The 16,746-nt window shown below is 40.6% G+C and overlaps 1 protein-coding gene and 1 non-coding gene across 6 annotated transcripts in view; one reads left to right on the forward strand and one right to left on the reverse strand.

Annotated features, from left to right (window-relative positions):
• ATP11C (ATPase phospholipid transporting 11C) overlaps positions 1 to 16,746 on the forward strand; it is a 187,971-nt gene that overhangs the window by 34,083 nt on the left and 137,142 nt on the right. The window lies entirely within an intron of this gene.
• Positions 4,100 to 4,226, reverse strand: LOC126069776 (U6atac minor spliceosomal RNA). Its single transcript, XR_007516048.1, has one exon. It is a non-coding gene; the product is annotated as a U6atac minor spliceosomal RNA (small nuclear RNA).

The raw sequence follows: 16,746 nt of genomic DNA on the forward strand, positions 1-16,746 counted from the left end.
GGGGAAGTGGAATAAAAATATGTAGCCTTTTGAGTCTGGCTTATTTTACTTAGCACAATGCTTTTGAGACTTATCCATATTATTGCATCTATCCATAGTTTGTTCCTTTTGATTATTAAAGTGGAATTCCTCTGTATAAATGTACAATTTGTTTATTTATATACCAGTTGATGACTATTTGGATTGTTTCCAGTTTGGGGCCATCATCAATAATGCTGCTATGAACATCCATGTACAGATTTTTGTATGGGCATAAATTTTCATTTCTCTGAGATAAATACCTAGGAGTGAGGTTTCTGAACTTTGTGAGAAGTGTGTGTTTAACTTTATAAGAAATTACCAAACTGTTTTTCAAAATGACTGTACCATTTTTGATTCCTATAACCAGTATATGAGGCTCCAGTTGCTCCATATTCTTGCCAACATTGTTATTGTCTGATTTACCATTGTGTATCTTCTTTGATCAAGTATCTGCTCGAATTCTTTGCTGATTTTTTTTTAATGGGGCAGTTTTTTAGATTTTTTTTTTAATTATAGAGTTTCGAGAGTTCTTTATATATTCTGGTTACCAGCTCTTTATCAGATACACATTTTGCAAATATTTTTTCAGTCTGTGGCTTGTCTTTTAATTTCCTTAACACTGTCTTTAAAAGAGCAAACCATTTTTAATGAAGTCCAGTTGATTAGTTTTTTTTCTTTTAAAAGTTTATGCTTTTTCTGGGGCCACATAAACCAGAGACTACATCAGCCTGAGACCAGAAGAGCTAGATGGTGCCCGGCTACAACCGATGACTGCCCTGACAGGGAACACAACAGAGAACCCCTGAGGGAGCAGGAGAGCAGTGGGATGCAGACCCCAAATTCTCGTAAAAAGACCAGACTTAATGGTCTGACTGAGACTAGAAGGACCCCGGTGGTCAAGGCCCCCAGACCTTCTGTTGGCCCAGGACAGGAACCATTCCCGAAGCTGACTCTTCAGACATGGATTGGACTGGAATATGGGTTGGAGAGGGATGCTGGTGAGGAGTGAGCTTCTTGGATCAGGTGGACACTTGAGACTATGTTGGCGTCTCCTGCCTGGAGGGGAGATGAGAAGGTGGAGGGGGTTAGAAGCTGGTGAAATGGACACAAAAAGAGAGAGTGGAGGGAAAGAGCGGGCTGTCTCATTAGGGGGAGAGTAATTGGGAGTGTGTAGCAAGGTGTATATGGGTTTTTGTGTGAGAGACTGACTTGATTTGTAAACTTTCACTTAAAGCACAATAAATTTTTTTTTTAAAGTTCGTGCTTTTTCTGTACTGTCTAAGAAATATTTGCCTAACCCAAGGTCATGAATACTTTCTTATATTTTTTTTTCTAGAAGTTTTATGGTTTACATTTCAATCTGATTCATTTAAGTTGATTTTTACATATTGTGTGTGGTGTGAATTGTGATTCGTGTTTTTCCAGGATGATTTGTTGAAAAGACTATCCTTTTTCTATTGAATTACCTTGGATCTTTGTCAAAAATCAATTGACCGTATGTGTGTGGATCTATTTCTGGACTCTTTTATATTCATCTATAATGTATCTTTTTGCTAATACCATACTCTCTTGATCGCTGTAGCTTTATAATAAGTCTTGAAATAAGCTGATTCGAGTCCTCCAACTTTATTATTCTTTTCCAAAATGTTTTGGTTATCTTTGGGCCTTTGCTTTTCCATGTAAATTTTAGAATCAACTTGTCAATTTCTAAAAATAAACCTACTGGGATTTTGTTTGGGGTTGAGTTTTCATCTGTAGATCAGTTTGGGAGAGGATTGCAGTCTTGACAATATTGAGTGTTGTGATCCATGAACGGAGCCCTGGTGGCACAGTGGTTAAGAGCTTAGGCTGCTAACCAAAAGGCTGGCAGTTCGAATCCACCAGCTGCTCCTTGAAAACCCTGTGGGGCAGTTTTACTCTGTCCCATAAGTTCACCATGAGTCAGAATCGACTCTGACAGTGTCGTAGGTTGAATTATGTCCTCCCGAAAATGTGTGTATCAACTTGGCTAGGCCATGATTCCCAGTATTATATGGTTGGCCTCCATTTTGTGATTGTAATTTTATGTTAAAGAGGATTAGGGTAGAATTGTAATAGCCTTACTAAGGTCACATCCCTGATCCAACTTAAAGGGAGTTTTCCTGGGGTGTGGCCTGTACCACCTTTTATCTTACAAGAGATAGAAGTAAAGGGAAGCAAGCAGAGAGTGGGGGACCTCATACCACCAAGAAAGCAGTGCCAGGAGCACAGCGAGTCCTTTGGACCTGAGGTTCCTGTGTGGAGATGCTCCCAGACCGAGGGAAGACTGATGACAAGGACTTACCTCCAGAGCTGATAGAGAAAGCCTTTCCCTGGAGCCAGAGCCCTGAATTTGGACTTGTAGCCTACTATACTGTGAGAGAATAAATTTCTTTTTGTTAAAGCCATCCACTTGTAGTATTTCTGTTATAGCAGCACTAGATAACCAAGACAGACAAAAATGAATTTTTTGTTTTGGTCAGTGAACACAGTGTAGCTCTCCAATTATTCAGATTTTTTTTTGTATTTCTCTTATCAGTGTTTGTCCTACTTTTCAGCATACGGATCTTGCACATACTTTATTATATCGATTCCTATGTATTTCATATTTCTTGTTGCTATTGTAAATGGTGTTTTTAAAAATTTCATTCCCCCTGTTGTTCACTACCAGTATATAAAAATATAGTTGATTTTTATGCATTGATCTTATGTTCTCCAGATTTGCTGAAATCACTTATTAGGTCTAGTACTTTTTTTTTTTAAGGGCATTGTTTATTAAGATGCATGTGTGAATGTGCTGTGTTTATGTATGTTACACACACATATACTCTGTATGTCAGTAGTTCATATAATATGCAGATTATGTATTTTTTAAAATGTAAAGCTGAGATGCATAAGACCAACTAGGGAATGTGTATTTATTTACTTAATGTGCTTTAAGTGAAAGTTTACAAATCAAGTCAGTCTCTCATACAAAAAGTTATACCCACCTTGTCTCTCCTCCTACTAGAGACAGCACATTCCTCCTCTCTACCCTGTGTTCCCCGAGTCCATTCAACCAGCCCCTGTCCCCTTCTTCCTTCTCATCTTGCCTCCAGACAGGAGTTGTCCACATAGTCTCATGTGTCTACTTGAGCCAAGAAGCTCACTCCTCACCAGAATCATTTTCTATCTTACAGTCCAGTCCAATCTCTGCCTGTAGAGTTGGCTTCCGGAATGGTTCCAATTTTGGGCTAACAAAGGGTCCAGGAACCATGACCTCCAGGGCCTCTCCAGTCTCAGTCAGACCATTCAACTTGGTCCTTTTACGAGAATTTGAGATCTGCATCCCACTGTTTTCCTGCTTCATCAGGGATTCTCTGTTGTGTTCCCTGTCAGGGCAGTCATCGGTGGTAGCTGGGCACCGTCTATTTTTTCCCGTCTCAGGCTGATGGAGTCTCTGGTTTATGTGGCCTTTCCTGTCTCTTGGGCTCATCTTTACCATATGTCTTTGGTGTTCATGTTCCTTTGTTCCAGGTGGGTTGAGACCAAGTGATGCAGCTTAGATGGCCGCTTGAGGTCTAGTAGTTTTTTGTAGATTCTTTTGGATCTTCTACATAAATAATTACGTGTTCACTGAATAAAGATCATTTTATTCCTTCTTTCCAAACAATATGTGTGTTTATTTCTCTTCTCTCCCTTACCACACTAGCAAGGCTCTCTACCCAGTACAATGTTGAATAAAAGTGGTAAGATGGGACACCCATGCCTTGTTCCTGATCTTATGGGAATGCATTCAGTCTTGCACCATTAAATATGACTTAACTGTTGATTTCTCACAGATTGTCTTTATCAGGCTGAGGAAGTTTCCTTTGATTCCTGGTTTACTGAGATTTTTTAAAAAATCATGAATGAATGTTGAATGAATGCCAAACGTTATTGCTGCATTTATTGAAATAACCACATGGGTTTTCTTCCTTAGGCTGTTGATAACGTTAATGGCATTGTTTGATTTATGAATGTTGCACCAACCTTGCATTCCTAGGCTCAACCCCATGTGGCCGTTATGTGCGAATTTATGGATAAGTCATGGTTAGATGCCACTAAGTGGGTGAGTTCCTTAACCATATGTGTAGTATATAAATCACTAAGAACTCTTCTGTCCTTTTTCAGGGGAATGCTAACCTTCTGCTCTGCCCATTCAGTGTAGATGACATGTATTGCTTCATCTTCGTTTGGTCGTTAGGCTATCAAGGAGAGTGAGGGGAAAGGTAACAGTCATAGTGTCTGTGCACTAAGCACAGTTTATGCTGATTTCACTTAATCCCATTTAATGGGAAATTGAGGTTTCTCAAGTAATTTTCACCACCTATGTCTTGCAGCTAGTAAATGGCAGAGTCAGAATTTGAATGCAGGTTTTTTTTTGGTAAAACCCATGTTCATCCTACTACATCTTATTACCTCTCTGGGAGTGAGTGTGTGTGTCTGTGTGTGTGTGCGCGCACACTTGTGTGTGTGCGTGAGAGCGGGAGGTAGGGAGGAGGGGTGGGAGAGGAATCGATTGAGACTGGAAAAGAGAAGAATGATCTTCCACCTCTCATTACCACCTGAAAATCTGGGCTTCAGGTATGTCAGCAAGAACGAGGATTGAATCTAAGCTCTGCCATTAACTTGATTTGTGGCAAATATGTCTGTCTGAGCCTCATTAAATTTTTTTTAAATGTAGCATTTTAACATGTAGTTATTATGAGGAATACCGATAATATATGTAAAGTGCCTTGCACATAGTATGTGCTCAGTATAGTGGTATCCATCGTTGTTGCTGTTCGGTGCCGTCGAGTTGGTTCCGTCTCATAGTGATCCCACCTACAACAGAGCAAAACACTGCCCCATCCCGCGCCATCCTCACAATCATTGTTAAGCTTGAGCTCGTCCTTGCAGCTACCGTGTTATTCCGTCTCCTTGAGGGACTTCCTGTCTTTTGCTGACCCTCTACATTACCAAGCATGATGTTCTTCTCCAAGGACTGATCCCTCCTGATAACATGTCCAACGTATGTAAGACAAAGTCTTGCCATCCTTGCTTCTCAGGAGCATTCTGGCTGTACTTCTTCCAAGACAGATTTGTTCATTCTTTTGGCAGTCCATGGTATATTCAGTATTGTTTACCAACACCGTAATTCAAAGGCATCAATTCTCCTTCGGTCTTCCTTATTCATTGTCCAGCTTTCATATGCATACGTGGCAATTGAAAACACCATGGCTTGGGTCAGGCGCACCTTAGTCTTCAAGGAGACATCTTCCCTTTTTAACACTTTAAAGAGGTCTTTTGCAGCAGATTTGCCCAATGCAGCGTGTCTTTTGATTTCTTGACTGCTGCTACCATGGCTGTTGATTGTGGATCCAAGTAACATGAAATCCTTGACAACTTCAGTCTTTTCTCCATTTATCATCAAGATAGTTATTGGTCCAGTTGTGAAGATTTTTGTTTTCTTTATGCTGAGGTGTAATCCATACTGAAGGCTGTGGTCTTTGATCTTCATCAGTAAGTGCTTCAAGTCCTCTTTGCTTTTGGCAAGCAAGGTTTTGTCATCTGCATAACACAGGTTGTTTATGAGTCTTCCTCCAGTCCCGATGCCCCGTTCTTCTACATATAGTCCAGCTTCTCAGAATACTTGGTCAGCATACGGATTGAATAAGTATGGTGAAAGGATACAACCCTGACACACACCTTTCCTGACTTTAAGCCAGACAGTATCCCCTTGTTCTGTTCAGACGACTGCCTCTTGAACTATGTACACGTTACTCATGAGCACAATTAAGTTTTCTGAAATTCCCATTCTTTACAATGTTATCCATAATTTGTTATGTTCTATGCAGTTGAATTTTTTTTATGCAGTTGAATGCCTTTGCATAATCAAATAAAACACAGGTAAGCTTTTTTTTTTAAGCATCTTTCTGGTATTCTCTGCTTTCAGCCAGGATCCATCTGACATCAGCAGTGACATCCCTGGTTTCATGTCTTCTGAATCTGGCTTTAATTTCTGGCACTTCCCTGTCGATGTACTGCTGCAGCGTCCTTTGAATGATCTTCAGCAAAATTTTGCTTGCGTGTGATATTAATGATATTGTTCTATAATTTCCGCAGTCGGTTTGCCAGGTAGCAAACCAAATTTCTTGGCATAGATAAAGGAGTACTTCCAGCACTGCATCTGTTTGTTGAAACATCTCAATTGGTATACCGTCAATTCCTGGAGCTTCAGTTTTCACCAGTGACTTCAAAGCAGTTTGGACCTCTTCCTTCAGTACCACTGGTTCCTGATCATACGCTGCCTCCTGAAATGGTTGGAAGTCGACCACTTCTTTTTGGTATGGTGACTGTGTATTCCTTCCATCTTCTTTTGATGCTTCCTGTGTCATTTAATATTTTCCCCATAGAATCCTTCAGTATTACAACTGGAGGCTTGAAAAAAATTTTTTTAAATTTTGCTTTAAGTGAAAGTTTACAAACCAAATCAGTCTCTCATACAAAAACTTATATACACCTTGCTATATACTCCTAGTTGCTCTCCCTCTAATAAGACAGCACACTCGTTCCCTCCACTCTCTATTTTCGTGTCTATTCGGCCAGTTTCTGACCCCCTGTGCCCTCTCATCTCTCCAGAAAGGAGCTGCCCACGTAGTCTCATGTGTCTACTTGATCCAAGAAGCTCACTCTTCACCAGTATCATTTTCTATCCCATAGTTCAGTCCAAGCCCTGTCTGAAGAGTTAGCTTTGGGAATGGTTCCTGTCCTGGGCTAACAGAAGGTCTGGTGACCATGACCTCCGAGGTCCTTCTAGTCTCAGTCAGACCATTAAGTCTGATCTTTTTACAAGAATTTGAGGTCTGTATCCCACTGCTGTCCTGCTCCCTCAGGGGTTCTCTGTTGTGTTCCCTGTCAGGGCAGTCATCGGTTGTTGGAGGCTTGAATTTTTTCTTCAGTTCTTTCAGCTTGAGAAATGCTGAGTGTGTTTTTCCCTTTTGATTTTCTAACTCCGGGTCTTTGCACATGTCATTATAATACTTTACGTTGTCTTCTCAAGCCGTCCTTTGAAATCCTCGGTTTAGCTCTCTTATTTCATCATTTGTTCCGTTTTGTTTTAGGTACTCGACATTCAGGAGCAACTTTCAGAGTCTCTTCGAACATCCATTTTGTTCTTTTCTTTCCTGTCTGTTTAATGAGCTCTTGTTTGCTTCGTGTATGATGTCCTTGATGTCATTCCACAACTTTTCTGGTTTTCAGTCATTAGTGTTCAACGTGTCAAATCTATTCTTGAGATGGTATCCATTACTGTCATTATTATTGATTTCCTACCATTAACATGCATTGTATAACTGAAAATAATTAATTTGGGTTTGGAAAATGCCAAATGAGACTTTTCTGTAGTTGTTTATTTAGTTCTTTGGCCTGAATAGCTACAGCAAGTTCCTTTTTGTAAAAATGTATTTAGTTTCTTCCACTTTTCATTTCTCCCTTCCCCAAGTCAAAAGAATACCAATATATTTACTAAAACTATTTTCAGATTTGGAAAATTTAAAAAGTCCTGCTGAAAGCTTTGGGCTTTCCTGTGGTTTGGAAGTGGTTGTCCCCAGCATGGAGAATTTGAGATGCTATTTTCATTTTTACATAGGCAACCAACCATTTGTAGCTAACTTTAGTCCCTTAGCCCATGTAGATCTGACAGTTTATGACTTGGTAAGACTCTCTAATGACAAAAACTACATTAGGCTGTCTGGAGGTAATGATTACTTTTTTTCACTGAGATTATTTTTGCTATCGTAAGTAGGGCCCAAGAGCTTCTGTGCTCATTTAGTTAGGTCAGGAAGGTAGCAATGAGGAAAAAAGGCTGATTCTGAGAAAGGGCATCAGGCCATCATTAAAAAATAGCCCTTTAGTGCCCAGGACCCCAGGAGGGATGTTAGCGTCAGCTCCAGCAATCCTTAGCATTCTGAGCATTGATGCCCATGATTATGGGATTTCACAGCAGTATCGTTCCAATTAAAAATGTATGACGGATGAAAGTAAAGGAAAATGAATTGTATTTTCAAAATTTTTGGAGACCATCACACTATCCCTTGATACTGTTAGAAATCAGAATTGGTAGTTACTAGTCTTTATTTTGAATGCATTCATTCTAGCCCTGAAATTCTTAAGTAAATATGTTATACCCAGAGTTTAAACTGTGGTTTTTTTTAGTCTTTATTTTGAATGCATTCATTCTAGCCCTGAAATTCTTAAGTAAATATGTTATACCCAGAGTTTAAACTGTGGTTAATAATGATCTTTAGCAAGCTGATGTCTTGGTGAATGCAGTAAATGAGTTATGATCATCATATTCGTTTAGAAATCTAAGACTTCTTTGTGTTAGGGGGATATTTAGGTTTTTAACAGATCTCCTTCCATTTCCTATTTTTTCCCAGTTATATAACTGGGAAAATTTTTTATAAATACATCTTATCGTTTTCAAAGCACATTGATCACATCATTTTGTTTAATGTTTGTTTTACTTTATCTATTAATTAAAGATATCTTATTTCCCATGCTATGATGAGAAAAATCAACCTTGGGAATATGTTTTCCTAAAGATCATCATTGGGTGTTTTGTTTGAGTCAGTATCCAGAACCCAATTCTGATATTTGTCTGATGCTCTTTGGATAAGACCTCTAGGCCTTGGGCCTTATCTGGCTGCCTAAATTTTAACTGGTAAACTTTCAAAAACTAAATGTCTAATGACTACTTTTGTCCCCACCATTAGGATCAATATATATGGATTAGATGCCCATCTTAAAGAGAATTTACGAAATAATTAGTTGAGTGCAGGTAAAGCTTTGGGAGTAACTTTTTCTACCCTTCATGCATGTTACTATCCTGTCTAGATTGGGTAGACAGAGGGTCCCAATGCCAAGCCAAGCAGGAATACCCAAAAACTGGTTATTGTATTTTTGTGTAACTTTAACTACAATGTGGGGCAGTATGGTGAGGCCCAGCCTCGTTAATTTGGTAGGGCCTCTTGACCAGCTATTGTGTGTTAAACACTATTCTAGGCATTATAGGGACAGATATTAAAACAACAAAAATATGATCCCTCCTAAATGTAAAATGGTGCAACCACTTTGGAAATCGATTTGGCGCTTCCTTAAAAAGCGAGAAACAGAACTACCATAAGATCCAGCAATCCCACTCCTTGGAATATATCCTAGAAAAATAAGAGCCTTTGTATGAACAGATATATGCACACCCATGTTTATTGCAGCACTGTTTACAATAGCAAAAAGATGGAAGCAACCAAGGTGCCTATCAACGGATGAATGGATACATAAATTATGGTATATTCACACAATGGAATATTATGAATAGATAAAGAACTGTGAGGAATCTTTGAAACATTTCATAACATGGAGGAATCTGGAAGGCATTATGCTGAGTGAAATTAATCAGTTGCAAAAGGACAAATATTGTATAAGACCACTATTATAAGAACTCAAGAAAATGTTTAAACACAGAAAATGTTTAAACATTCTTTGATGGTTATAAGGGTGGGAAAGGGGAGGGAGGAGTATTCAATAATTAGATAGTAGATAAGGGATTATTTTAGATGAAGGGAAGGACAACACACAATACAGGGGAAGTCAACACAAATGGACTAAGCCAAAAGCTAAGAAGTTTCCTGAATACAACCAAATACTTTGAGGGACAGAGTAGCAGGGGCAGGGGGTTTGAGGACCATGATTTCAGGGAACATCTAGGTCAATTGCCATAACAAAGTGTATTAAAATGTTCTGCATCCCACTTTGATGAGTGGCATCTGGGGTCTTAAAAGCTAGCAAGTGGCCATCTAAGATGGTCTCAACTCACCTGGAGCAAAGGACAATGAAGAATACCAAACACACAAGCAAAGTATGACCCCAAGAGACAGAAAGGGGCACATAAGTCAGAGGTTCCATCAGCCTGAGACTAGAAGAACTAGATGGTGCCTGGCTATCACCAATGACTGCCCTGACAGGGAATGCGACAGACAATCCCCGATGGAGCAGGAGAACAGTGAGATGCAGATCTCAAATTCTCGTAAAAGGACCAGGCTTAATGGTCTGACTGAGACTGGAGGGACCCTGACCGTCATAGTCCCTGGACCCTTTGTTAGCCCAAGATTGGAACCATTCCTGAAGCCAACTCTACAGACAGGGTTTCGATTGGACTATAAGACAGACAATGATTCTGGTGAGGAATGGGCTTCTTGGCTCAAGTAGACACATGAGACTATGTGGGCAACTCCTGTCTGGAGGTGAGATGAGAAGGAAGAAAGGGGGACAGGAGCTGATTGAATGGACACCGGGAATACAGGGTGGAGAGGAGGAATGTCTCAGTAGGAGAAGAGCAGCTAGGAGTACATAGCAAGGTGTGTATAACTTTTTGTATGAGAGACTGACTTGATTCGTAAACTTTCACCTAAAGCACAATAAATTAATTTAAAAAAAAAGATCAGACTTAAGGGTCTGACAGAGACTGGAGGAACCCCTAAAACTACGGCCCCCGGACGCTCTGTTAACCCAGAACTGAAATCATTCCCGAAGCCCACTCTTCAAAGGAAGATTAGACTGGCGTATTAAAAAAAAAAAGAAAAAAAAAAACTTGTGAGGAGTGTGTTTCTTAATTCTTAGTTCAACCAGATATATGAGACCAAATGGGCGGCTCTTGCCTGGATGCAGGATAAGAAGGCAGGAAGGGACAGGAACTGGTTGAATGGGCACAAGAAAGGAGTGTGCTGTCGCAGTGTAAGGATTGCAACTAGTGTCGCGTAACAATGTGTATAAATTTTTTATGAGAGATTTACTTGAGCTGTAAACTTTCACCTAAAACACAATAAAAAAAAAAAAAAAGGACCTCACGAGCTAGCAGACTAGATGGAAACATACATAGATATGCTTCCATTTTCTCCCTCCTCCAGTTCATTTTCCCATCCTCCGTTCTGTCAGCAGAATGATCTCTTGAAAACTCACGCCCTTTCCCTGCTTAAAGCTTCCGGATAGCCTGGTATTTCTCATAGGACCAAGTCCATTGTTTCTTATCAGGATGTATAAGGCCTTCTTTAATTTGGCCCAAATTTTTCTCCCATACCTACACCTCCACAGCATGCTCTGGGCACATACCACTCCTTGGGGTACCCTGAACCTTTCATCATTTTTCATGTTCCTGGGCGTTTGTTTACTCATGCTGGGTCCTCTGTCTGGAATGCTGCATTAGTCTGGGTCCTCTGAGAATCAGACCCTACAAAATAACTGGGCAAGGATGTTATTGGAGTTATTACCTGTAGAGAGAAAATCAGGAGGGGGCTGGGTAAAGATGGGAATGCCATGAGGCCTTTGTGCAAATCTGAACTCCCCCACAAGGGAAGAGTAGGTTAGGCAAAAGCCTTCTAGACCACCCTGCGTCCTGCAGTCTAAGCAAGGTTCAGCAAAGCCACTGGGGAGTCCAAAGTCAGTAGTCAGTAGAGTGCCATACCTTTTTTTTAAAAAAAAAAATATAGCTGCTTTTTTTCTTTTGTTGTTGTTGAGAATATACACAGGAAAACATATACCAATTCAGCTGTTTCTGCATGTGTAATTCATTGGCATTGATTATATTCCTTGAGTTGTACATCCATTCTCTAGCTCCTTTTCTGAGTTGTTCCTCCCCTGTTAATACAAACCCACTGACCCTAAGGTTCCTATCTAACCTTTGAAATTACTGTTGTCACTCTGATTCCATGTAGATCTTAAAAGAGCATAATGCTCAAGGCAGGCATTCTTTACTAGGCAAACTAAACTATTGCTTGGTTTTAAGAAGACTTCAGGGGATATTTTTGGTTTAAGGTTTAAAGATTATCTTGGGGCAATAGTTTCAGGGGTTCATCCAGCCTCCATGGCTCCAAAAAGTCTGGAGGTCATGCGAATTTGAAATTCTTTTCTGTATTTTTCCCTTTTTGATCAGGATTCTTCTATAGAATCTTTTATCAAAATGTTTAGTAATGGTAGCCGGGCACCACCCAATTTTTCTGGTCTCATTGCAAAGGAGGCAGTTGTTCATGGAGGCAGTTAGCCACACATTGCATCTTCTTTTCCTATTCCTGTAAAGTCCAATATCTTTTTTTTAATGTGCTTTAAGTGAAAGTTTACAAATCAAGTCAGCCTCTCACAAAAACTAATGTACACCTTGCTACATAGTCGCAATTGCTCTCCCCCTAAGGAGACAATTTGTTCCCTCCCTCCACTCTCTCTTTTCATGTCCATTTCACCAGCTTCTAACCCCCTCTACCCTCTCAGCTCCCCTCCAGGCAGGAGATGCCAACATAGTCTCAAGTGTCCACCTGATCCGAGAAGCTCACTCCACCAGCATCCCTCTCCAACCCATTGTCCAGTCCAATCCCTGTCTGAAGAGTTGGCTTTGGGAATGGTTCCTATCCTGGGCCAACAGAAGGTCTGGGGGCCATGACCACCGGGGTCCTTCTAGTCTCAGTCAGACCATTAAGTGTGGTCTTTTTACGAGAATATGGGGTCTGCATCCCACTGCTCTCCTGCTGCCTCAGGGGTTCTCTTAGAGTCCCATATCTTTTTGGAACAGTATCAGGGAATACTGCACTCAGTATCGCTGCTGCACTCAGTCATTGTCTGGGGGCAACCCATGGGAGGTGCAGCTTCAGGACAAACAGGAGATGAAATTTTGAGATGAATTCCTTGAGATGAATTTCCAAGGCAGCAGCTGGGGTCCTTGGTCCATTGTGCTACCTGTAGTTGGAGATCATTGGGTTGCATCATCCTCTTGGCCACCACAAATGCCTTGCCTCTTCTGTTTAATTCTTTTTCTTCATCCTTTGGGCCAGCTTTAAGTGTTTCCCCTTCTTGGAAACTTGAAGGAAAATCTCAAAATGTCATATGATGGTCCCACTGCCTAGAATGATCACCCTAATCTCTTTTTGGCTAATTTCTAATACAGTCATTTACTTAAGACTCAACTAAAGCATCACCCCATTCAGAAAGTCTTCTTGATTCACCCCAAGCAGCTGGGTTGCAGCCCTTTCTCTTATCTCCCATAGCATCTCATCTCACTGTATTAGCATTATTAGCTTACTTGTATCTGTGTTCCCAAAACCAAAAACCCACTGCCGTCGAGTCGATTCCGACACATAGCGACCCTATAGGACAGAGTAGAGCTGCCCCATAGAGTTTCCAAGGAGCGCCTGGTGGATTCGAACTGCCGACCTTTTGGCTAACAGCCGTAGCACTTAACCGCTACACCACCAGGGTTTCCTCTGTCTTCCCAGTAGACTGTAAATCCTTTGAGAATAAGATATATATATGTATATATATATATATATATATATTTCCCATATTTGGGCCCCTCCTAGGACTGAACACCTTGTAAGTGCTCAGGGAATTTTTGTTGAATGAGTGAATGCATTGGTAGCACTTGGACAGGCAGATCTAGGGAGAAGACAGTTGAGGCAGAATGAACTGCTTGAGCAAAGCCATGGAAGGGGCAAAATGAAGGATTTACTCTGTAGTTAATAAAATATCTTCTTTTTTGAAAATACTTATGTCTTGCCCATAAGCTGTCATTTTAGGGAAAGAATATTATGATACAAACCGGGGTGGTGGGGGGGAAGGAGTGCCTTCCTGGCAGTTAAAAATGATTCATATCTGAGAACTTTGTTCAGAACAATGTTTTTAGTATTCTTGAGAGACTTCTTTCCTGAGAGGAAACAGTTGACGGAAATGGAATTTTATTGCTGCCAGGAATAGTGCGATAAAGATCGACTACTACCAGAATAGAAATTTCTGTAGAGTGAAGGGATTTCAAAGTCCCAGCTAATGGCTCATATGTATTTAATATTCATTACCGCTTAACTGTAATTCTGCAATAGAATTTGACCAGTTTTGTCAATCCAATTTGTAATGTGTGAATTAGTAGAGACCCATTCATCTTGACGTTTGCTACTCTGCCCAATGTTGGCCATCTTTTTGATGCAAAGAATTAGAGCTGTTTGGGATCTCTACTCTCAGCATCTGCTACCAGCCACCTACCACTAATATATGTTGTCAGAGGATATAGACCTGCTGAAGATAAGGCCCAACAAAAGTACTGTTTATGAGCAACTAAAGATTTAGTCCCTGATCCCCATGTGGTGTTCTACCCTGGTGACCTGAGTTAGATCATGTATGAGTCGAATTCTGACTCATGGCAACCCTGTTGGTCATAGTAGAACTGCCCTATAGAGTTTCCAAGGCTGTAATCTTTGGGGAAGCAATCTGCCACATCTTTCGGTTAGTAGCCTAGCACTTAACCACTGAACTACCGGGGCTCCTAAATAAGTGGTAAGCCCATTGCTGTAGAGCCAATTCCGACTCATAGCAACCCTATAGGACAGAGTAGAACTGCCCTATAGGATTTCCAAGGAGTGGCTGGTGGATTTGAACTGCTGACCTTTTTGGTTAGCAGCCAAGCTCTTAACCACTCTGCCACCAGGGTTCCAAATAAGTGGTAAGTAGGTTTTATTATTATGCAGTAGAAACAAGGGTCTGAGGGTAAAATCTTAACACTTTTGCTTCAGTAATGTCTCTATGAGTCGGAATTGACTCGATGGTGCACAACAACAACAATATCAAAGCAAGTTGTTCACCAAGCATTTGTTGGGCACTCATTCTGTGATAGTATAGTATGGTACTCTAGGGAACTGAGCTGGTATGGCCCATACTGTAATTAACCTAACACACGTAATTGCTGATATCCATCTCTTCTCTCACATAGTTTGTTCTGGTTGTAGATAAGCAAAATCACTTGCTTCTCCACTATACTTACTTGGTGTGGAATATCTTTCCCATTGACCCATGTCCCTCATCTTCAAATTTCTGTTATAATTTATTTTAAGGTTACATATGGAAATCCTGGTGGCGTAATGGTTAAGTGCTATGTCTGCTAATCAGAAGGTCGGCAGTTTGAATCCACCCAGCGCTCCTTGGAAACTCTATGGGGCAGTTCTACTCTGTCCTATAGGTTCGCTATGAGTCGGAATCGACTCGACGGCAGTGGGTTTTTTTTTATGTTTAGGAAAGTCCGAGACATGTCAAAACAAGATAGATACATGATGTGTCCCTCTTTCCCATGATTTTCTTGATCAGCTCTTGCCTTCCACATTCTTTCTTCCCTTTTAGTGGAAGAGTTCACGTGGTATATTATCCCTTTTATTCTTTCATCACTAACAGTGTTGTTAATTGTACCATAGAGAGTCTCTTTATCATGTCAAGTCTACACACATCTCTTAACCATCTTCCTCCTTTCTCTTCCAAGTCTTGCCCTCTTATATCAAAAACAGTCCCCTCCTCACTTCTCTATCTCATTTGAAAGCCAAATTATGACTGATAAGGACTAGAGTGTTACTATTGTTAGATGTGTGCCAAGGCAAAAGAAAGCCATAAATGAAAATAAGAAATTAGTATTTTTAAGTTTGAAGTCCCAGAGGCATCTCATACACAATATGTCCACATCTGAATTCACCCTCTGCGTCCTCTCCTTTAAGCTTTTTCCTCTTGGAGTCCCTCTGGAAGTTTTTATTATTATTACTATTTTTTGAAAGTTTCTTGAGGTTGGAAGTCAACTTCACAGTGTTTTTTAAATGAATTTGTTTTCTCCTCATTCTCACTCCCACTGTCCCTGCTTCTCTTACCTTCCTTCTAGTTCCCTGTCTGCCCAGTGTGCCCTACACAATGTCACGAGAGGGTGCTCCTTTTTTTCTTTTTTAGCCTTTTTATTGTAAAGTGAGACAAAGCTTCAAAAAATGACACAAATCTATAGCTTAATAAAGTATTATAAGACAGACACACTTGAAATCACCATGCAAATCAAGAAATAGAACTTTGTCAGCCACTCCCAAAGTCTTTCCATGTTCCCTGTCCCAGTCACGCTGCTTTTAGCTATGGTGACTCCATTCGCAACAGAATAATGTTGAGCCGGTCCTGTGTCACCACCACCACTACCACCCCTCGCCGTCCCATTATCCTGCTTTTTAAATGAGTTATTTCCTTACATTTTTTTAAGAGGATGCTTTTTAAAACAGCAGTCTTGCAGTCTCCAGTTGCCTCTATGCTAAAGCCTAGGAGTGCTGAAGTTCCCTCACAGGTTTTCTCAGGCCTCCCTTTGTAGCCTCTGTTTTATGACTCCTCCTCCTCTCCCCAATTCTCTGGTCTTTGGCCATGCTGGATACCCACAAGCTCCCAAATACCTCAGATGACTCCAGTCAGTTCTTTAACTTCATTCCTCCTTCCCTAAATTGTTTGTGTTCAAGGCCTTGTCCAGCTCTACTGACCTCAGTGTGTCTATCTTGTGGGTAATGGGTGGCTGCTTGGTTAATGACTCTCTGACTCTCCGAGAGCCACAAATAAGGAGATTGCACTTGTATTGATGCTGCTTTTCTCAGTCACATGTATAATTTAGCTTCTGGCTGCTCACGTAGGGGTTGTTGTCACCACAAATGATGTGCCTGCCAAAGTGTGATAAGTTGTGTCTTTTAAAATTATGCTGATCATTAAAGCCAATTGCTATTTTTTTAACTTTCCTTTGAGGTGCTAAGAGGAAATCCAAGTATGAACAGTTAAATAAGCAATTAGGTGGAGGAACAACAATACAAGCATGGTCCAATAGTTGGCACCACATAC

Source organism: Elephas maximus, chromosome X, assembly GCF_024166365.1.
Source record: "Elephas maximus indicus isolate mEleMax1 chromosome X, mEleMax1 primary haplotype, whole genome shotgun sequence".
Taxonomy (NCBI): domain Eukaryota; kingdom Metazoa; phylum Chordata; class Mammalia; order Proboscidea; family Elephantidae; genus Elephas; species Elephas maximus.